Below are 24611 nucleotides of genomic sequence, written 5' to 3' on the forward strand. Positions count from 1 at the left end.
GACGACGTAACGACGTACTTCATTTACTTTAACGTTCCCACGCGCGTAAAAGCTCGCTAATATACGGCGATCAGATAAAAGCTCGATCGATAAAGTAAACGTCGATCGACGAGCCATAGCCTGGCTATTTTTTTAACTACCCACTGGAGTGATGAAGGCGAAAACAACAACGGGAATTGGGATCGAGAAAGAGACAAGAGAAGCGAGAGGATAGAATAATAGAAAAATAATAGAAAAATATCTCCTGGGCGTGAGAGGGGGATGCACGTGCAACAGAGATCAACCAAAGCAAAAATCGAGTGTCGAATTTCTGTGTGTGATACTGTGGAAAATGGGAAACGGCCGGAAACGACAGGGAAGAGTACAAATACACGTGTGTGTCCGGGGACGAATCGCTCCGTCTCTGACAGGAAAATCACAGGCGAATGGAAAACGCGTAAACGAACTCTCGTGAGGAGCGACTGACGCTTTCCGGGCTTCGTTCGCATTTGATTGTTTATTTAGGCGTAAAAAGCGCTGATTGGTTCATCAACAGACTAACAAATAAACCGTTGATGTACTGAAAAAGTCATTATTACCTTTTACTGTCTTTATGAAGGAAAACTGATGGACATAATTACAAGATGGATCTGATACTATATATATATAATCAAAGATAATAAAATTAAATTTATCGAATATCTATCTTCAATTTATTTTCCGAAACGTATAATTCTCTTTCATATTTTCTTATTGTCGGAAATTCAATGCTAAAAAATATTCTCTCAATAAATATATTGTAAAAATATCTATTAACACAATATAATATTCTGTTAATTCGTTAATTGTAACAAAACCATTGTGCTTCATAGCATTTGTTCTATAAAAATCTTTTTTAAGTTGCGCTGAATATTATGATACATTTTTATGATATACATTGTAATTTATATGTATATAATATACTATATACACCTTTAAAATTGTTTATAATTATGTTCATAAAAGAACTGTTTAACTCTTTAGCACTGCCCCGAAATTTTCAATAGTTTTCGCTCTGGGTCATTGAAGGAAACTGCATATATTTTCTACGGTTCTGGACTATATAAAAATCTGAAAAAATTCTTATACACTTGTGAAACCTTTAACAATAAATTTTTACTATAATAAAAACCGGATTTTACTTATTTTTTCATATTAAAATCTGAATAAGAATTTTGAGAAAATGTAATATCGACACACACACACACACTGTGCATTAACATTCCGTTTTTAATAAACAAAACATTTTTATAATTTGTTCATTTTATTTGTTATTATTTTTATTGTTATAAACTAAAATTTAAAAAATAACAAAAATCTAAATTTTTTTTATAAGTACTTTAAATATATTACAAAATAATTTATGCAAAGTTTCATTGTAATTCATTGATTAGTTACAAAAATATAGAACAAATATTTTGTTTATTTATTGGACGATTACTTCATGCACCGTAATGTAACTTTACATGGGTAATCTTGAATACGTAATATTAAAAAGTTGAAATTTTTGTCATTTTAATTTTATAATATATTTCCATACATTTTTATTAGAACAGAGATTAAAAAGATATTACAGTTTATTAAAATAATTTATAATCCAGATAGTAAATCGTCATCAAATTTATTTTTAAACATGATTTAGAATAATCTGTAATTTTATCATAATTTTTTTATCATTTTGAAAATATGTACAAAACATCCTTAAAAGGCACAAAGCGGTGCTGGCGGATTTAATTAATATATAAATTAATATATATTAAATGTTAATTAATATAACATATTATTTATTATATGTATATGCATACTGTTATTATACAATAAAATATATTAATATATATATGTATACATTTTCTTTATGTTATATTAATATACATATAACGTAAAGAAAATGTAGTAATACACGTATATATACGTATGTATGTATATATGTACATAAAAAAAACATCAATTATTTCACCACACAAACATGAAAAACACTGCAAATGATGAATTTTCGACTTTGCCAGGATAAGAGATGCGATCGATGTTAAAAGAACATCGCATCAGAAAGTGGAACGAGCAAGCCAATTAAAATGCTCGTCTGCAAAAACAAAATAAATTTTGATCAAACATCGTTCTCCGTTTGCACAGACGACGCGAACAATCAAAAGGAAAACTTCGCTTCGTGAGCGGCCTTCCGTGCAATTTTGTCGGTAATAACCGATGCGTCAAAACAAGAATTCGCTTTATACGTGAATTTCACGAGAACTCGAGCATACCAACCCAACCTTCTACGATACGGTAATAACGTGCTGGCGCACGATGATAAAGAGCTCCCTGACCAAAAGCACTAACAGACATATATCGAGCATACTGATTAAGGGAAAAAGATTGATTTAAGTAGAAAAGAGCGAGCTAAAAACAGAGAAATAAAAAGAGAAGAGAACAGAAAAAAAGTTCTTCTTTCAAAGAGAATTGTATGGGCGAATGATGGAGCATAAAGCAAAAGATGAAAACATTTTATACCCTTATTGCATAACTACATGCTATTCAAAACGCAAATGAGCAATGCAAAGGATAAAAATACGACATTAAAAAAATTTCAATTATATGGTATTCGTCTGAAAAAATCAATAAAAGTTGATATTTAAAAGATCAATGATAAATTACAGAGAAAAATTAGAATAAAATTAGGTAAGAAAAATTAGAGAGTTGGGATTTTCTCAATTATTGTACATTAATAAGATAACAAAATTTAAAAAATTTCTTTTCCGAGGTATTAGATATTTCGTTCTGAAACTTTAGGGATTAATTTCGAAACAAGGAAAGTTATAGATTCATTTTTACCTTATATATTTTAGTTCGAGGATAAACATTAAACGAACGGATTAAAATTAAACGTGGATTAAGAGAGTTTTACATACAGCGGAATAAAACAGTTTTACATACAGCGGAATAAAACAGTTTTACATACAGCGAGTATGAAAGAGCGATGTTTTGAAATAGCCACATATTCCAAGTAATTAAATATAGCCACAATTTTAAAATATTTTTATTTAATAGCAACATTGAAACTACGTCACCTATAAACCTGGTGTTTCCATAGTGAAAGGTATATAAAAGATTATTACGAAATATATATCAAAAGTAAGTTAAATTTATATGTCATTTGCATTTATTTACGATTGTACTTTTGGGACAAGTTTTCTTAGTCGGATATTGTATGTATATACTAACCTAACCAAGAACGTATGTATATCTTTATTGTTTGTTTTGGTTTATTAGATATCTTGAAGTCAGATTTTTGGCACATAATTTTATGAAAGAGCCGTGTATTCAGAGCTATGAAAAAGCCGGCTCTAAAAATACCAAGTTGTCGAAGTTCGCCACAGTTCAAAACATGATGACAATAAACTGCTGTGTCTGTTCAGAAAATTATTCTGCAAATATATATAATAAAGACTGGTATCAGTACAAGTTGTGCACCAGCTGATCTCATAATTCATGTAGCAATAGAGGAAATTTACATTTATTGTAAGAAACGTTCTTATTAAGGACGTATTAATTATATTTTCTATCCTTCAGATATTCTCTCTCTCTCATTAATTCTAGGAATATACTTCTTATTATAACGTATTTTGATTTTATTTTTTTTTATTAACTTATAATAAAGCCTGCTAAATAAGCCTGCTTTTTTTCAAAACAGGCGATGGCTCTTACACAGCCATGATGTACTGAAAGACGCAAATTCCCTATTTCTAAAAAAAGGTAATTAAAATCTGTGTTAACGATTAAATATTTTGTTTTGTTAAATTAATTTCATAAATTAAGAGGTAAGTTACAAAGTGTTTTATTTCATTAACACTAGATAAAGTACTTTTTTCGAATTTTGAAAAATATTAGCTCTTTTTATGCCCACTCTCCTCCAATCGTATGCTCGAATCGCGTTTAAATGACTAAATCTAATCAGTCTACCGTGAATTATGCCTCACGGTGGATTCATAGAACTTCAAGACCTGGCACACACGCTACGCCGTCACAATAGAGTCTGAGTAGTTTTCATCGCGATGAAGTCGGGGACGGTTACACGTGACATGGCACGTAAAGGCGACGCAAATGACACGCGGCTTTGCCTGCGCGCGATCGTCAGCTGCGATAAATCTATCGACATACCGAAGTTACACCGACCGGATTGACACACCGCGCCGCACCGCCTAGGGAATTCGTGAAGATTAACGAAGGCAGATAACGAATGCAGTTGAACGCGGTGTTAGAGTTTACAAACCTGACAGAATTAAAACGCAGTTTTTTACGATAGAAAACCCTGTCAAGAGGATAAATCAACGACATCAAAATGATTGATTCTTTGAACTCTCAACTCACTTAAATTGATATTGTTATATCTTTTTAATATTCATATGTCGATATTTTGTTATTATAGCTTATAAAATTATAAATAGAATTCTCTTCTAAACATTAACACTTTATTTATAAACTATAATAATAATACAAAGAACTTAATAAATCACAACATATCTATATAAGGTGAGTTATAAATATGTTCTAAAATTTCGTGAGTGTATTCCTAAATAAAAAAAAAGAACAAATTTGTATAAACATTAAGTCGCAAATGCTTTATTGCTTAAATAATGGATATAAATACACAATAATACCAAATAATGACTTTATTTAAAAGTTTCAGGTTGGTATTTTTTGTTTACGAGAGATACTTAAAGTATCCTTCATTATTTTTCACACATAAAAGAATAATGAAAGAAAAGTCACTCTTTTTAATTGTAACAATTTTGAGAACTTTTTATGAAGTTAGGTTAGTTCATTTTTGACAATTGATAGAGTTGTATTTATTTAAGGAGGGCATTTACGCAAAAATTCATGCAAAAATCAACTATTAATAGTCTTTCAAATAAATTTTTTGAATATGTTTGTATTTTTTAAATAATTAAACAAAGGGAACCATTTAAGTATATGTATTTTTGTCATTTTCAACGCTAAATTAAATGATGTAAAAATAAATTATTAATAAAACTTTTAATAAGGCAATTGATTCTAAGCTCTCTCTTATGCAAGATTCTGATTGTATCTAATTTAATTGATTTTAGAATTTACTGCAATTTTTGAGGTTTTATATTGTATTGAATTTACAGCTCGCTCAATTCAAATGTGTTATATTCACACAATTACACTATTTGATTGTAATTTCACCATTATTCACGTTTTTACGAAATTTAACATCATGTATTTTAACACTCCGACTAGCATGATTTATTGGCGGCTGCCTCTATTAACTTCACAAATGAAAATTATGGACGAATTGTAAAAGTGAGCTTCGTCTGTCAAATGTCGTTAATTAATTTTTGTTACAACCACCATGTCTGCGTTTAAAAATCCTATTATATACATTTTGAAATTTAGTTGCATTTTTAACATTAAGAATGACCCGATCAAACTTGAAACGTATGTTTTAGAGTTATCATTGTTTATTGTTTGAAATTTGAGCATTAAAGATCTTGCTTGGCTCATAGCCCTTTATCTTGTCCTTTTAATTTTTAAATTAATTAAACTTTTTATTTATTATTATAGTTGAATTTTATTAATAAAATATTTAACTGTTAATTATTAATGAAATCATTATTTTGGAAACCGAAATTTAAAGAAATAATTAAATTAGAAATAATTATAAAATACACATCCTTATTTATTGCATATGCTTCATGTAGAAGCATGTAGAAAAAAAATAGATTAGCAAAAGTTAAAATTTTGTCGCAGTTATAAAGTTTTTTAAAAAATAAATTTTTATTTTTTTAATATGCTTATACAGGATGTTTCATGCATGACAATACTTTAGAAGGTAAATATTACACTAAAATAAGTAAAAACCGTCATACGAACATACATATGTCCTACATACCTTAGCTTTCAAGTTAGGTGATTAAAGAAAATGTTCGAAATGCTCGCGTCAACACATGTTACTGTACATTTTAGCACATCTCAAAGTTATCTAATGTTTACAAACAATATCCATCAATAAATCAAATAGAATTTCAAGCAGTCGGTATCTTACGTTTGCGAGTTACTGTTCTAAATACTGTTCTAAAGCTGGATTGTTCCACCTTTCGGTAAACTTCAGCTCAATGTCTTACTCTCTTACTCTCTTATGTTCTTACTCTTTTACTCTTTTGTTTATCAAATAAGTAAATTACCTCATAGTTTATCTAAAGATAGAACAACCGGCCCTAAAAGCGGCAAAATGGTAATGTATACTTATGCTGAAATGGCCGACATGCATTTGATGTATGACCGTTCATGCACGATGGTGCTCCGTCTCATTTCCATCTTGAAGTGAGAACATTCCTAAACAATGCTTTCGCAAACCGACAGATAGGGCGAGGCGGACCCACCCCATGGTCACCACAATCTCCTCTGATCTCAGTCCATTAGATTTTTATTTTTGGGGCCATCCAAAATCTATTGCGTATTCGACGCCAGTAAATAATGCGGATGATCTGCGAAAAAGGATGCGAAATGGATTTGAGACTATTCGAAGAATACCTAGTATTTTTGAACGAGTGCGGGACTCAATGCTAAGGCGTGAAGAAGCATGTGTTGACGCACGAGGCGAATACTTCGAATATTTTATTTAATCGTCCATAACTTAAAAACTAAGGTATATGTAAGACATATATTCATATGACGGTTTTTATTTATTTTAGTGTACAGATTTACCTCCTAAAGTATTGATATATATTTATGAAACACTCTATATATTTTTATACAAAGTACTTGCAATTTGTGACAAGAAATAGCTTCAAGATGCATAAGAAGATTCGGAATAAAGAGTATTGAGTGATTGTAATATTCTACATTATTATTAGGAATTTTTTTTAAAAATCCCACTGCATGTAGGCTTTTTCTTGACATATAAATCAGTTTGTGTATATTATTTTTCTCCCTTTAAAACATGTATACTTTGCCGACATTCTCTTTTCATATCCAGACATTCGTTTTCTGTTCAATTTCCACTGTCGCATTTATATTGTTATTTGAGAATCATTGACAAAAATTTACTGTTATTTTCCTGCATCTTTTAAAATATTTTTCCATCGAAACATCTCTTATTGAAGCTGCGGTCGCAAAAGCTATTTGTGAATACAATGAAAGATGCGGGAAAACAATAACAAATTCTTTCAATAATTTTGTACAATAAATGCGAGATCAGTGGAAATCAGGCAAAAGTGGAATACGAAACAGATGTCTACATAGGAAAAAAGAATGTTGGTAAAGTGTATACGTGTTAAAGAGAGAAAAATAATATCAACTGAGAAGTTATGAAGACAACAAAGTTTATGTGTCAAGAAGAAGGTCTAACATGCGGCCTAAAGAAAGTTTTTGAAAAAAATTCCTAACAATAAAATGTTTTCCTAACAATTAAATGATATGTAGGAGCGAATTTTAATACGTGACTTATAGCGTAACTTTTTATGCAATTTGCAAGGAATTTAATGTACCTATCTAATGACTCGGATTATGTGAATTTTTGCGCCCCGGGATACACGGGTGTGCTTTATTAATCCGTTAGCTAATGAACTAACTATCGGACTATCCTCGGATGCCATCCTAAGTGAGAGTTAATCGATCGAAACTATGTATTTGACCCTAGAAGTGATGCCGTGCCACAAACTGCGTGACCGTCCTGAGCACCCCTAAAGCTTTGACATACACGCCCTATCGAATATTTCTCACTCCATTCGTGATGAAAAGAAGGTCAAAGGGAAAGGCCGAACTCCAAAATTCGCCTTTACTCAAACGTAAATTACTTGCAATTAATAGAGAACGCCGATGACAACGAAAGGTAATGGCAGACAGTAAAATCTCTCTCATAATTTCTGCAAGTTTGTTGTTTATCTTTTCCCCCTTAATTTATAATTGTCGGTCTAAATCCCAAACAGTTTTATATATATATATATATATATGTTAGGGATTCAGACCGACAGTTTAAAAAATGATCATTATTATCATCGCATATATAATATAATGCCCTTTGGCGGAGATTTTGCGAGTTATTTATATTGTATGTATATATATATATATATAAAAATAACGGTGTAATCAATAAATTAATAAATAATTTATTTTCGATAAAAAGTATTATAGTGTTAAAAATATATTACACTATATCGTTAATAAAATAAAGTTCAAAGATATATTACTTTTGTGTTAATCTCTCATAGAACGTATTGTTCGTAGGTATACGAATACCTCGATATGCCGCAATATATTATATATTTTAACGGAACAAACTGCAGCATTTGGCACAAAAGATACGGCCGAAATTTCGTCACGCGACGAAACGGTTTCATTTAATTTACCAGGGTAGCTTATCGTATCGAAGAATTTCGGCGCAATTAAAAGTGATTAGCAATCGGCCGCTTCTGATGACTCACGAAAGTAGAGTGAAGCATTATACAATCAAGCATAACAGAAGTAAATGTCCTACATTTTCATCGCCGCCCTTTTAGGCCATTTAATTCATCGACGGGATTTATCATGACGCGTTAAAATGGAAATTAACTCGCCGCGTTGAAATACGACTGTCTCGAGGTCGTGACGGTTCAAAGCTGTCGAATCGACCCAGAAAACCGAGACTTAATAAGAGGTTCTCATTTCAACAACGAAAATCTAAAAATCTAATTTAAAAACGCTTATATAGTCTTAGCCATAAGTATATAAAGTATTCTTAATTTATTGCATTTTTCTTGTCAAAGACAGTAATAAAATCTAAAGGAAAACTAACAAAATATTAAAATTTTTATAAAGATAAATATGATTTTTCAATAAAACTGTTTCTTTATTTTTCGTTAGGTATAAAATGTTTACGTCACTTTGTTGAGGATACTTTTTGGTCAAAATTATAGACACTTTTTAAAGAAACGTTCTATAAAATTTTTTGGGCTCCTTGTCCTTTGAGCATTTTTATGGTAGACTTTAGAAACTTTGAAATATTGAAAGTTTCGTAAAGCTTTGGATATTTAAAATTTTATAATTTTGAATCTTTTTTATAATCCGATTTCTTTCAAAAGTTAGCTGCAAAGTTAGATGCAAGTTGGATCTAGGTTACAAATTATTTTACAAACTTAGGGGATATTAAATATTATTACTCTTCAAAAACTTGAAATACATAAGGCTCAGGATCACCAAAACTTTGCACACCACAGCGTTTTAAGTTTTTCGCATCATTCAATTTTGAAACTTTGACACAGTGATGTATCAGGTCATCTCTCGAGAATTTTAAATCTGTCAAAATCTGTTGATCTCTCAAGTTTTTACTAAAATCGATAAGCTTTTAAAATTCATTCCCTACAAATAGTTACTATTTATCTTAATGCCTGGAATATTCTCGATATTGGAAGATTTAAGTGCTTTATTTGGATTAGCATGCAACTCAAGGTGTCGTGTTACCCCGCTACTGCTTCATGTGTGTTTTGTTACCGTTTATTTCGTTCGCGCCCTGAACTACACTGAAGTTTCGGAATCTACCGTCAACGTAGCTTACTATGCATACACAGGTACGTATATATGCACTCCGCGGGCGTATATATCCAACGCGTGATACATGTGACCTCATTCGCCGATCTTATTAAGACTAGCAATAAATTTTCACTGCGACGATTATTTGTAGGAAACTTAGGAGAAACGTTACAAAAGAACAGCAGCACAAAAATTCAACAATAGTACACAATAAAAAAATTTGTGTATTTGTGTTGGAAACGGTCCACTCACGTTTGTGTTAACAGTTTGTGTTGAATTTTTTAACATATTCGAGTGTTAATTTAATATATAATGTGATTAATATAATGTTATTTAAACATTTTTTGTGATATGATATTCGATGTTTCTTAGTATCAAAATGGCACAATTTATGAGTAAGTGAACGAGTAACATAAAAATAATGTGTTTTAAAACGTTCTAAGACAAATGAATTAAATAGGAATTTTTTAAGAAAATAATTAATCTTGATATATCTTTAAATATATAAAAATTTAATTTATATTTTGATTCTGTAAATATAACATTTGATGTCATAATTATGATTTAATAATTTTAATAGAAAAATTGATATAAACATGTCTTCCATTTACAAATACACATCACATAATATTCTGTTTTCTCCGTTTTCCTTTTCCATGTGGAATGTTCTCCATGTCAAAAAGTACTGACAGAATGTCGATAGTAAAAGTGGAAAAGCGCGAAATGTGCAGAATAACCAAGACACATTACTGCAAATGCATTTTGATATCTTGAGCTTTAGTGAACACACTGCGTTACATGCTCTACAGTTTCACGGGAGATGGGTCATTGCTAATAAAAATAATTCTTTCAATTGAAACAAACATATGAATAATGGATTGAATTGGAATACTTGCACTTGAATACATTTTTACTTAAATTAAAATATCAAAATTTAGGTTCAAATAAAAATTAATCTGATAATATTAATGTAGATATTAATAGAGAATGTAATATAATAATGATATTTTGATATAATATTAATCTAAACAAAAATAATTACACACACACAAAATAGTTTTTTATTATAAGCACTTGAAGTTAGCAAATCAATTGCCCGAAGTTCGTGCGTTCAGATGTAATACAACACAAAGTGCCAATCACGAAATCAATTTTCCTTCAATTATGATATATCTTTGATATTAAACTATATCTTTGAAATTAAACCGTTTCAGATATATGATCATACGAGGTTTTCTTAAATCTGTGAAGAATCATCCCTTAGAATCTTTTAGAATACTTAGCCACCCTGTACATATATATATATATAGATATATATGTGGGTGGTATATATGTATTAGTATTCGCAGTTCAATAGCTATAAAATATAAATGATAACAATGTTGTATTAAGCTTTATTGATAATTTATGATAGTTTTCGACGTGTATCTATATTTGAGATATACATAATTAATGTGATTTTAATTATTTACGTCAGAAAATGGTGTAAAAGGTACTTTATACGCTAAAATTAAGTGCATAAGCCACAAAGTTATTTCATACCAACCGTATAAAACGTGTAGATAATAAAAGTCTGACTGAAGCAAAGTACAAAAGCACAGCGAGGATTGTTGAAACCAGTCACAGAAAATTTGCAACTCATTATAAGAGATGAAATGTTTTATGACACACGTTATTCAAACTGTGGTGCACAATACATGGCGTTGAAAAGTCAGTCTCATATATAACGTAAAATATTATATATCGCGGTGCCAAATGCAAAAACTAATTACAATACATTGGCATTTCCAACGCATTGATTATCGAGAATTCATTAAGGTAGGGCATTACACTTAGTTGCTCGTGTGGACGAAGTGTAATTATGCAAATCGGTCACGCAGTGAAATGCACACCGGCTCAATTCCACACAATGTTGTCTTGCACGCCTGTAATATCGAGAATTTCGGAGGAAAGCAAATGAGAGCTCCACGTTCAGGTGTTGCGGCAAATTACAGACATTATAGAAATTATGAGATGAATAATATTATTTTTGGACGGATAAAAGGTCACAATTAAATTTAGCCACAAATGTTGGATAATATCAATCTCATTACAAACGCTGGTATTTATTTCTTTGTATAATTTGACAAATTTCTAATGAGAGAGATGTAAAAGATTTTATTACTGTCAAAGTTATATTTTGTCAAACTATATTTTTTGGCATTTTGCATCATGATGCATTTTTCAAACTAAAATTTAAGAGTATTTTCAGCTGCTCGGATATAAAATATGTTGTATGTTTATGTATATTACTGCAATGTACTAGCAGCCTTTCGGCTTTATAACGTGCGTTTATTTTGCAGTTTAGGGAAACATTTTACAAAGAGCTGACAGTTTTTAAAAAAAATACTGTCAACTACATTAACTTTATATATTAAAAATATTTATTTAAAAAATCACTATTTTTAATTAAATAAAAAAATTCCTACATTCGGATCTTAATGTTAAATATTTTACACGAATTTATATACATATCTGATTCTGCAATCTGCGCATTGAAGTCTTGTTTAGTCCCGAAACGCAATCATGAGCAGAACTGCAGAGTAGTAATATCACTTATTAAATTGAACAATTTAATAATTTTTTATGTAAATAAGCATCTTTGTAAGAATATTAATAAGTAAATGTTAATGAGACTCATAAATCTGCAATAATTTAATACCAATTCGACGCCCATCCCGGAAAATTGAGAGTTCCAGATTCAAACTCTGGTTAAGGCAATATTTTTCGCAATAAAATTATTATTTTGATTATTGCAGATTTGTGATTCTCATTAACATCTGATTAATATTTTTATAAAGATGCTTATTTGTATCAAAAATTATTAAATTGCTTGTCAATTTAATAAATGATATGATTACACTGGTTTAATTCATGATTGTGTTTCAAAACCGAAAACAATTTCGACGCGCAGATGCAGAATCGGATATATATTAAAAAATTCATGTAAAAATATTTAAACACTAAAATCCGCTTTGACCGAATTTAGAAATTCTCTTATTTAATTCGATTTGTTCTCGTCGGTTCAATAAATCTCATATTTTGTACAAAAATGTATGTAATAACAATTTGCAATTATTCTTTGAAAAGGTTAAGTTAAATATGTTGTGTAAGAAAGGAGGCAATTATGGAATAGATGAGGAATCGTGGAATATCACGATATCTTGTATAGTTATAGTTTGGTCTATATTCTGAAAGCGGCTATCAATATTACTTCTTCAGTCTTAGAAGTTATAAAATGACCACTATTAGTCATTAGTCATTACCGCGTTATATTGTAAAAGTTGCATTTCAATTTTATAGATAGTGTTCTCTATATGTAGTGTTGAGAAGAATGTCGGTATTAACTTTGTAATTTCAGACTACCTAGTTTAGTTAGCGGAGGACTTGAATGTGCTTTCAAATGATACAATTGAATTACAATTTAGTAATGAAATGTATGCACACACGTATATCCAACGTGTAAAATTAAACTATATACTAGTTAATATGATATCCCATATCCTCTCTTCTATTCTATAATCGCAATCTTTTTTTACCTCTGTGAAACTGGCCCGTCATTTTCAAAATTTTGAAAAAATAAGAGTTCTGGTTGCCCCCCGAAGAGTTCTAGGGTTCTCTATCAATTTTAGAAAGAGTTCCATCGATTAAAGCGGCGAAAACACCATTTGAAGTTTCGGGGGAGCCAAGTTCACGATTCCTAAACTTTGAAGGGCTATGTTTTGATTCCCTATATTTCAAAAATAAGTGATTAAAATCAGGGCAAAAGGAAGTTATTAAAATTCATCTAAATTATCTAACTCATTAGATGAATTTTTATGAACTTATTAATATCCTAGTTTAAGAGAATCCTTTCGAATTTCACCTATTTTCTCCTGATATTGACCTTTTAACCACTATCTACTAAGTTATTTTAATAAAATAAAATAGTATTTCATAATCCTTTCCTCCATTTTTTATTTCTACATTGCTCTTACTTACAATTAGCCTTAAAAATATATCTATAAGCATTTACACGCCAAAATTATTTTATAATATTAATTAAATCCATTATACTAAACGCGATACTTAATTACTTCCTGGAGAAAATAATAATTAACACTGTTAAATTTTACGATAATTATAGTGTATAACAGAAAATTATTTGTAATATTTTGCAGTAACTGCGATTAATTATGTTATACGTGCTGCATAAATTCTCTGAAGGAGAATTGTGTTGGTTTTAAACTAATCTGATAAGCAACTTCTTTTGAGTAGTTGGTCGTAAGAATTCCTTGGAAATTCTTTATTACGACAACGCCGGTGCCGCAATTTCTATGATAATGCGAAAGTTCGTCAATGCCAAAGTTGAAAAGTCTCAAAACTTTATAGGTCAGCGTGTCTATATGCACACAAATTACAAATATGTATTAATTTAAATACGTTTATTAAATTATTATCGTGCTTATATATTTACTTATCGCGTAGAGCAAAGTTCATTTGCAATTAATTTATATGAATTTCTTCCCCGTGGGAGAAATACTATGTAAATTGTACAAAGAGCATGTATTCCAAGATCAGCGAGTAGGTATCAAGTTATGACAAGCATCTAACAACAGTAACAACTTAAGTATACGAGAGTCTATAGAATTGTTACTTACTGTTTTACATAGGTTACCTGACCTTTTCGGAATTAATAATTTGTGAATTTATTTACTCACACTGAGAAAAAATTGTTTATTTGACTAAATTAATTCAGTCCATCTTTATTTCTTTTAATGAAGAATGTGTACTTAAATACATACATTCTCAGACGAAAGAAATAAAGACAACTAAATTAATTTAGTTTCAAACTAACAAATTTTTCTCATTGCATAAATGTATATAAAAGGAAATGAGCTTAAACTGTTCGTTGTGAGATCTCGAATTCATATATAAAAGAAATAAAAATTCGGTGGATCGAAGATATATCTTGTACATGTATTACATATAACTATAACGTGTGCTATACTACGCCGGATCCTCGTTGCCTTTGGCGAGCAAATAAACGTCATTATTTCGCGCCTATGTACTTTGTACACGTGCGTCAGCTACACGATGAATGATCGACAATTCATTATGAATTCGTCACGATTCTCAAAGACGGTCTTAAATTGGCGAGTGGCGTCGCAGTGGCGACAACACGGTCGATACGGCTATAATCTGTTTAAAAAACCACGCTACACTTAAAGATTAATCGCGAATGGAGCCCGTAATCGGAGCCCAAACCCGCCCCTATCCAGATTGTCCCGATTAGTCATAATAATTTTAACGATCGCTATTAAGGCGACCTTTTGCTGATTACACGTGCGTGCCTGGAACTCACTATACATAAACTAGGCTTAAACTTTGTCTCTCAGGATATTATTTCATCCCGTATCTATGTATATTCTGTATCTTACCCTACCGAGGGAATAATGGAGATTAAAGATTTTGTTTGAATGTTAAAACGCAAGATAACATCAACAGGGAGGCGCAATAGTAAATAAAGCAATTTTTTTCTTTCAGAATCGAGATATATAAATTATCAAAAAGTGCGTAAGATAAATCGTTTCATCAAACATAAACATCAGTAATGTAAAGTTGCTTCCGTGTAATTAGATAATGTTTTATTTCATTTGGTTACATACGGGATAAGTCGGATAATTCAAAAAGATCACATTTCTTTTATGGTTTATGATAGGAAAAAGTGGCAGAGAGGACAAAGTAAAACGTAATGATATCCAATTTCCAACGATGTTCCCACTTTTTCTGCAATTGCGTCTTTTTCAACGAAATCATATCATATTCCTTTTACAGAGATAAATTTTTCTTGTTATTCAATGCGCGTAGAAATATTTAGGTGAAATTATTAAACCGTATATATTTTATGCGTTACTTTATATTTTATGTTGACATGTTGCGACATGAAATATAAAAAATATGGTGCAAAATATTCATTATCCAATTAAATATCTTATATTTTTAATCAGAAAATAATGAAAAAAATCATCGATAGATGACTTTCTTTTATTACTAGATATTTTTCATTTGATTTTTTCATTATTTGATATTTTTCAGAATTGCACAATCAATTTACTTATTTGGATGCAAAATAAGATAAAATAATATATAATTGTTTAATAATTATTTTTATCTTATTTGGATCTTCGATAACAAAGGACCCCGCACAAACCTTATGGAAATTGAATTTCAGTCGAATTGGCTGAAAATTTGATATGTTGTAGATCTTGTCCTGATAAAAACACTCCACAGGCACGATATTATGCAAATAATGATGTAGGAATGCTCCGTACTCTTTGAAAATAAGATATTGTACACTGAAAAAAAGATTGGCTGATCAGTGTAATATTAGTCCGTTTTGAAAAATGACACTTCGTTATAGAGGTGAAACAGTTCATATAGGGTCATGCCTGTTGAGATCTTTTATTATCCCTTCAGGATGATAAGATCTACAATATATCAAATTTTCAGCCAATTCGACCGAAATTCAATTTCCATAAGGTTTGTAAGGCGTCCTTTCATATTAAATTTTATCGAAGCATATAGTAATCATATTGTATCATATAGGTCATTTTTAATCATATATGAGTTTAAGACAAATAAGTTTAAAATATTGCTAATCATCTCATTTATCTTCCTAAATTAAATATGTCGTCGAATTAAACGAAGAGAAACATAAAATTTATTCGGGAATAAATAAACAAGATTGATTATCTTGATTATCTTCAGAGATCTCGAGTTACAATAGCATTTTTTCCTCTATAATTAACACATTATTCGCTGTTAATGATAAGAACGCTTCTAGTTCCTTAAGTAAAGGCGATGCAACACGTATACATGCCCTCCATTTGCAACACGTACACGCGAACCTTCCATTTGCGACACGAGCTTAACGACTTAAAGAGCTTAAAGAGAGTGTCCCACAGACATATCCAATGATCTTCATCGTCGTTGTATAATGGCGCACGACAGGTTTGGGTTAGAGGGACGATCTCTTCGAGTCGTAACATGCGAGACGAGCAAATCGATATGCGGGATCCGGATCTGGACGTGGTGTACTATTTCCCTATCCACTTATCGTGCAAAGTGGCTTTTGAGCCTTCGAGCTGGCGCACGATCCAGTTGATTAAGATATGCGTCTTAATCAAGAAAATTGTATGACATATTTCCTTTTCAAAGTCACGAGCTGCGTCTAGTTCACTACCGTTATAAAACCAGCGCGATAGGATAAAATGGAATGTAGCCTGAGCCGTAATGCATGGGATCGATACGCGAGACACGGTTCAAAACGTGTCATCGCAAAAAGATCTTTGGTACACATCGTTAACGATAAAACCGCGTCTGCCACGATCGCAGTTCGTGCGAACGTAGCCTGGAAACATGCCGCTGATATGGGAAATTCACGCGCTATAGTTATACATATAGGATCTTTCAATATAAAAAAATTCGAAAAGGGCAGGTATATCGGACAGATATATCTAAAGTTTTAACGCAACGAAGTTCCGAAGTTTCCATTTCGAAGGACTCGAACTTTGAAATATCCGGTTCGATTGCTTGCAACTTGCAAACTATTGGCGCTTTAATACTTTATGCGCAGAAAGATCGTCTCTCCGAATATGCCACAGAATGTAATCCGTCAAAGCTTAATTAAAACTTCTCAAATTTTCTGTTTATGAAGAACTAATTAATAATAGTCATAAGTACTAGAGCGTAACTAATTAATGATAATGATATAAGGTACGGTGAGATACTTCGATGACGAAGAAACATAAAACTCCCGGGAATTCGGCGCGAATTATACAATTATGAATTGAAGGTGGCTGAACAAAAAGAAAACTCTATATGCCAGAGTTTCATATATATTCCACCTTTTTCCGGTGTGCTCTTTTTGTCTTGTGTTCCCTTTTTATTCCTCTTGTGCGCACTCGAGCATCCGGCTTTCACGTCGAAATAAAAAAAACGAGAAGCTCCGGATGCAGCAACGACGGTAGGAGTAAATCGACACAAGAAAGCTGAGTTTCACCGTTCGTTCATTCTACGAGGTGCCGCAGGAAAGTGCCATATCGGCGAACCAATTTTTCTTCGCAAAATTGTCCTGTGTATTAATTTACACTTTACATCGCAGTTTAATTAATAATTCATTAAAAAATTCGACTAAAAGAATTACACTATAGTTTAAAAATTATTTTGAGTTATAATAAGATTAGAAACAAAATTATTTTATGTAAAAACATCAAATATATGATGTATGAGAAGAGCTACTTACGGTCAAAGTTAGATGTTAAGCTAATACACGTATATGTATATTCAATTCGTGTTATTTTGAACTATAGTCTGTTGAACAAGAATCTATTCTTATAGATTTTCGGATATTGTCTATTGAAAAACAATGTCGCTCCAGCCAATTTTCATCAGGACGTTTAAATAATTTAGGTTTAATGTGCATAAAATGGCTTTTTATACGATATTTAAAAAGTTTTGTAAAAGAAATTAATGAATCGAAATTCTAATTCTAGAAGTCATGAATGTATTCCTCTTTAAGATAAATTTTTTTAATTTCAATACCTTACTATTTAGCCATGTTCTCTACAAAGGATTTAGTAGAACCTCTTTCAAAAATGTCGAAAGTTATCTTAGAAGAGGAAGAGAGAGGGAAAGTTGTGATACATCGAACTGCTATTGGAACTACTACGAGTTAACTGTCGATTAGCTTAACCAGAGATTGGTGAAAGAGAACTTTAAATACAGAGTTTTGCTAAGATAATAAATTTCCTGCTTATTACGATGAGGTCATAGGATATAACTATTTATAATTTGTAGTTGATAGCTATCGACATACATAGTATGATTCATCATGATATATTTAGCGAAATCAAACTTATACAATATGTTAATAAAGTCAAGTGGGTAAAAAAAGTTCATATAAATTTATGTCCAAAATGTTTGATCGAAAATTACAAACAATCAAAGATTTATCAGTAAAATTGTTTTTATAACTTGTTAAATGAAATTGCTGACAATTAGAAAAATTTGATCTGGATTTTATTAGTTATTATAATAAATGTTCGGAAGTTTTTCTTTCTGCAAGATTGCAAACTTTTATTCAAATTAATGACTTTCGAATATTTCTACTATACTAGAAATGGTAGTAAATGCTTTTTTAATACATTCCCAAAACTGGTCTTCTATTTCTATCAGATTTCCATAAACCAACTGTTTTGTGTGATACTAGACAGAAGTCAAGAGGCATTAAATCTGGTGACCTGGAAGGCCAAATGAATTGATCCGCCAGCGCTACAACCGATCCAACACTAAGAGAATTGTTGCAAAAATTTAAGGATGCTTTGTACATATTTCCAAAATGATAACAAAATTATGAAAAAATTACAGACTATTCTAAATCATTTAAAAATAATACGACAAATTTGGTGACGGTTTACTATCTGGATCATAAGTTATTTTAATAAATAGTACTATCCAAATAAGAGGATCGAAATGTCTAATTTAATTTTAATAATAAAGAAAATATATACACACGAACACCTATATATGTATGTCATCGTCATAAGCGGGAAATTTGACATCTTAACAAAATTCTGTACTTAATCTTTCATAATACGGCTAATAAGTAAGATATCGAAATAAAAAGAACGCATTACGTAAAAGATGAACAATACATTTAAATATAACTTCTGATCAGAATTTCAAGATGAATTAATCTTTTTTAAGAAAATTTCAATTGCAAAAAAGCCATTTTTGCATATTAAATCTCAATTATTTTGGAATCTTGACGCATTGGTAAAATTTGGCTTACGGTATCTAAAAATCTATCAGAGAAACATTTTGTCTGATTCAAAATAAATTTAAAAAATATTTCTTTATAGACTAATGTTTACAAAAAAATTATAGTACCTGTGACGGAAGAGGATCAAAATAAAATCATATGAACCGTGACTAAAATCTTTTTTACAGGAAAATATCAAATATTGCAAAAAATCCTTTTTGCATATTAAATCTCAATTATTTTGGAAATCTCACATGTTGACAAAATTTCGCTTACGGCATCGTTTTTAATATTCATAAATGTATAAGAAATAATTTGTTTGATTACAAATAACTAAAAAATATTTTTTGTAAATGAGTGTTTACAAAAAAAACCACAGTGTTTTTGCGGTGGAAAAGGATTAAAATAAAAATGTATGATTCATGAACAAAATTAGCGAGATTTCCTGCCATTTCGCAACACAACAGTCATGGCGTGGTTTGGATTTTAATAGAGTTTTAATGTGATCATGAATAACAAGAATCAACATGTTGTACATATATGATGTTTCTCTCGTTTGTACTATCTCGCGCAAAATTCTAAAACTTCCGCCTTACGAGGGTACAAAAGAGAAGTAAAATTAAAACGCATGGTGCCGTGGTGAAAAATGCATCTAAATTGTCTTGAACGAAGATCCTCGCACATGATAACAAACCCTAATAAAACTTTAATAACCGTCGCGATGTATAATGGAATTCACAATGAACAGCAAAAACCGACGTGACACCTTCTTGCAATTGCGATCATAGTTAAGGACAATGCACAAAGATTAAGACCAAGAAAAACGGCAAAAAGTAGTTTACAAATGAGAACGATAATCATTTAGTGCACGACTGTTCTGAATAGAGTTTTCTGTGCAAAGCGTTCTGCCACTTCTTTTTATGCGAATTCGTCGTAATTTCACATCTCTTTTATTAAATTCTTTTTTAATTTTCACTATTAAACTACAGTCATTTCTCAAATCAAGATCTTCTTTGAAGATAAAATACACTTGGAATTTATTACCAACCTTAAAAACAATTGTCATCTTTACTCTCTATTTTTGAAACTTAATTAAACAAAATATTGTATTTTTATCGTAAGCGGTTGTGAGATGAAAAAATTAAGAAATATCAAAATGCGGAAGAGAGAAATTTATTGATTTAATAAACATATGAATAGAAGATAGATATCTTGTATATTTACCGCAAAAAATAAGAATCTTAAGAAATCTCAGACTTAAATGTTTTTATTAAATTAAAATTCTATTATAAACTTTTATTAAAAATAATCCTTTGAAACTTCGCTGTAAACTTTTTTTCTCATTGTCTTTAACGCACAATTTCAGCTTAAATAATCTCAATCAAAGGAAATTATAAGTACACAAAAGAACGGTGGGTCGTTAATTTCAGGGTGAGACATATCCTACATTGTGATAACTCGTGTTCAAGAGAGATAGGGAATAGAAAGATATATCGATAAGTGAAATGAATGAAGTTTTATGCGTCCGCTTCTTTTCGCACCGAAGATGAAGAGGGTGTCGCTAAAATAAATGATAGGTATGTACTTTTTTTCGGGAGAGCACTCTTGACTTGCCACAATAAAAGTGATAACACTGTAATGGTGAGAGACGATTATACATTAAAACAGATGCATTTCGGAAATACGGTCATGAAATGCGGCCGCATTTTCGATTCGAGTTTCCAAGTCCGTTAACGAGTTAAAATCAAATCTGTAATGTAAATTCTCCGTCGAACTCGCTCGAGTGTTTATTTTCGCCAATAAAATATCAAATTTAAAATTAAATAAAAGATTAAATTTAAGATAAATCGAAGAATTAAAAGCTATAATTAAATGGAGTTGTATGTTAATTGAAGCAAATGCGCAGAACCTGAGACGTCTTGTCGATAATTCTCGCGCACTGCAGCATAGGTGCAATAACCCCAGACACAACATACACTAATATATCATCGTATACCTCATACACGAACTCTACCTCCACACTATATTTAACTTCGAAAGCGAACGACGGACAAAAAACGGCCCGGTAATTCTTTCTCCGATTCGTTAAAGCGTTCATTTATGCGGTAACTGCGAAAATTATCCAATTTCACGCGGTTTCGCGGCGAAAAGGATATCGACCCACGAAATCGCTTCGAGAAAATCCTAGAGACTACATTTTATTCGTGTAACAACACAAACTAATAGTGCACGACATTTTGTAGATGCATTTTTAAAGTCGTAAATTTGAAAAATTGAAGATTTTTCTTGTCGAGACAAAAAAATCTTCAATTTTTCAAACGCTGCTGATAAGAAGGCAAGCAACAGTTATTAGTTTATCTATATTTTTATGCGACATAAATGTATACATATTATATATAGATTATATTTTATCATATATGTATATTAGATAAAATCGATAAATGTATTTGCAGCATGGAGACAGATAAACTTCGCGATAGCAACGCCAAAGTACGTCTCTAGGGTAATCGACCTCGAAATCATTGCCAGAGAGCATTCCCCGGCACATTTAGATACTAACCTACGACTGTGCGTTTATTTTTCTTCGGCGTATTACGTGACTTGGAGTTTCGTTGATCACATAATCGACGCTCGGCAGTGAATATTATTAATCATTCAACTTACTACCGAATTTCTCAAACAACTAAAGAACGGCTAAAAATAGGACTACAAGATTACCATAAAGATAACATGCATGTAATTCAAATGTAATTAAAAACGTTAGAAATTCTTGGCACGAAATTTGTAGAAAAAACACTGTTTTCACAATTTCTGGAAACGGTATATTTAAAAGTTCATGTAAAAATTCTCTATATCCATTCTTTAGTAACTTTGGGCGAGAACTAAAAAATTTATAGATAGTTGGACTCATAAAAAAATAAAAAACATAACTAAAATAATTCACGTTGTACATATGATGTATCGAATTCATAATGTAGGTATATAACACGCATACCAAGTTAAATTAAATATTTATACAATTAAATTAAATCCTTGTTGACATGTTATTGACTTATCATTGCTATCTCAATAAAATCTCTGTTATCTTATACTGAAAAAAATATATTATAAATTATGTGCATAACAAGTCTATTTAAGGATGTATTATAATTATTTTTTAACAAAATAAAAAAAATATGAAAAAATTACAATTTTTTTTATATTGTATTTGAAAATAATACAAAAAGTTTGGCGGCAATTTAGAATCTGGATCAAAACTTGTTTCAATCTGGATAAAAAATTGTTTCCATAAAAAATAAACATACTTTTAAAAAAAATTAAGATAAAAAATTAGAAAATTTTTATTTAAACTAATAAACTGTATTATTAAATATAAATGTTGGTCTGGTTGCACTGTTTTATATCAATATATAATATTCATTTTTACACGGAAAGTTTAAACTTCCGACTCTAGTCACCTTGCAAAGACTATGTGCCTGATCCTTAAGAAATATGCGATATTCTTTCGTGATATCATTCCCATATTTTAAAAGTGACATAAAAAATGAGATTTTTGTACCATGAGTTATTACCATGAATGAGATAAGTAAATATTGCCCTATCAATCATAAAAAATGTAATTTTTCATAAAAAATCGTCATAATTCAAAAAGGATGTCTTTTTTAATAGTAGTTTTCGTGAAATGAAAATATCAGAAATATTTTGTTAATACTAAGAACATATATAATATATTCTTTTTGTTAATATGATTTAACTAATCAATAATCTTCTATCAATTTAAAAAGTAGTTGTTCTTTCCTGGGAAATGTAATTTTTTGTGTTGTGTCACTTTTGAAATAGGGAAATAATATGTATTATACTACTCGTATATACTTTTAGATATTCTATAAATGTAAATGATGAATACATACATGAGAAAAGAGAAAAATTTTTACTATTATTATCGCACATTTAACGCTAATTGTAGCCGTCTGATTTGCATAGTACGTTGAACGTAATCCTCATTATTTAATTAAACAAGCCTCAGCGTGTACAAGCATCGGTATTTAACATTAAATCTAACATTAAATGGCAGGAAGATAAACGGGGTAAACTTGTCGAATGCAGTTTGTTCAAGGAAACTAATTGTAAGATTCGAAAATGGCTGATAAGAGCGACAGATACAATCCAATGGAAAAGTTTGCTTGCGCGAAAGTCACGTGTCCACTCGAGAAGCAATTCTCGATAAAATTTTGCAGTAAAAGTGGAAATTAGAATTCTTTCCGATTATCAGATTGAAAAGCTTCTTAATTAGCAAAAAAATACAATATATTGTATTTAATTGTTAAAAAACAATACGTAATTAGACTTTTAAAATTGCATTAAAATCGCCTAATGACAAATACATTAATAATAATAATAACGTCAAAAAGTAAAGTTAACATTATTTTTATCACTTATACATCCATATTTCTATCAATGTAGATTAGCTTTAAATTTCAATCTTACTATCAATATATAAGTCATCATTCTTGTTATCTTTTTCCAATTCTAAGAATTACAAAAACATAAAGAATAAGTTAAATCGAAATTAAAGTTAATCTACATTAGAAGATACGAGCATTAATAGGAGAAAAATATTGATTATTACGAAATAAAAGAAATTGCTCGCAAAACATGAGATCAGTCAAGCGATCTTAACATTTAAAAAAATATCATCGAGCAGACGCTGTTATTGACGATTAAAGTTCAGGGCAATTGGTAAGTTTTCTAGAACTTCGTAAACCGCCTCTTCCATCTCTCAAAGTACAGAGCATTAGGAAAAGAAAGCGGTGCGAAGGGGGGTGAAAGTCGCGCGTGGTAGCGCGCGCGATCGGCGTTCGTTGAACCCTCTTACCTTAACGTCCCCTCGCGCCGGGGCGACGGCAGCACGCAGCCAGCACGTACGTCCCCGCGCCGCGTTGCATCGCCGCCCTTCCTTCCTTCCGATCCCCGCCGACAACGCCGTAGCGATGCAATGAGAGGACCCTCCTCACCCGCAGTTAACCCGGTCCGTATATTCAAGGCGCACACGGGACGCGAAGCGAGTCGTCGCGCGATAACATAACTCCGCGCGAGGGGGTTACACTCCTCCGCGATCGCGGCGTCACACACGCCGCGATGTCGCGCACGCGAACGTGATCGGGCCACCCCCGGCGGCGTGTGGATGCCGGCGTTTTGCAAAAAACGTGGACGGGGGTGGGGG

The 24611-nt window shown here is 31.1% G+C and overlaps 1 protein-coding gene across 1 annotated transcript in view; it reads right to left on the minus strand.

Moving 5' to 3' along the window:
- SK (small conductance calcium-activated potassium channel) overlaps window positions 1-24402 on the minus strand; it is a 192898-nt gene extending 168496 nt beyond the window's left edge. The window contains exon 1 of the mRNA XM_018458200.1: window positions 24264-24402. The gene's annotated coding sequence lies outside the window, so the exon portion shown is untranslated. The remainder of the gene's footprint in view (window positions 1-24263) is intronic.
- Between the last annotated feature and the right edge of the window lie 209 nt (window positions 24403-24611).

Source organism: Mycetomoellerius zeteki, unplaced genomic scaffold (assembly GCF_001594055.1).
Source record: "Mycetomoellerius zeteki isolate Tzet28-1 unplaced genomic scaffold, Tzet1.0 scaffold707, whole genome shotgun sequence".
NCBI lineage: Eukaryota > Metazoa > Arthropoda > Insecta > Hymenoptera > Formicidae > Mycetomoellerius > Mycetomoellerius zeteki.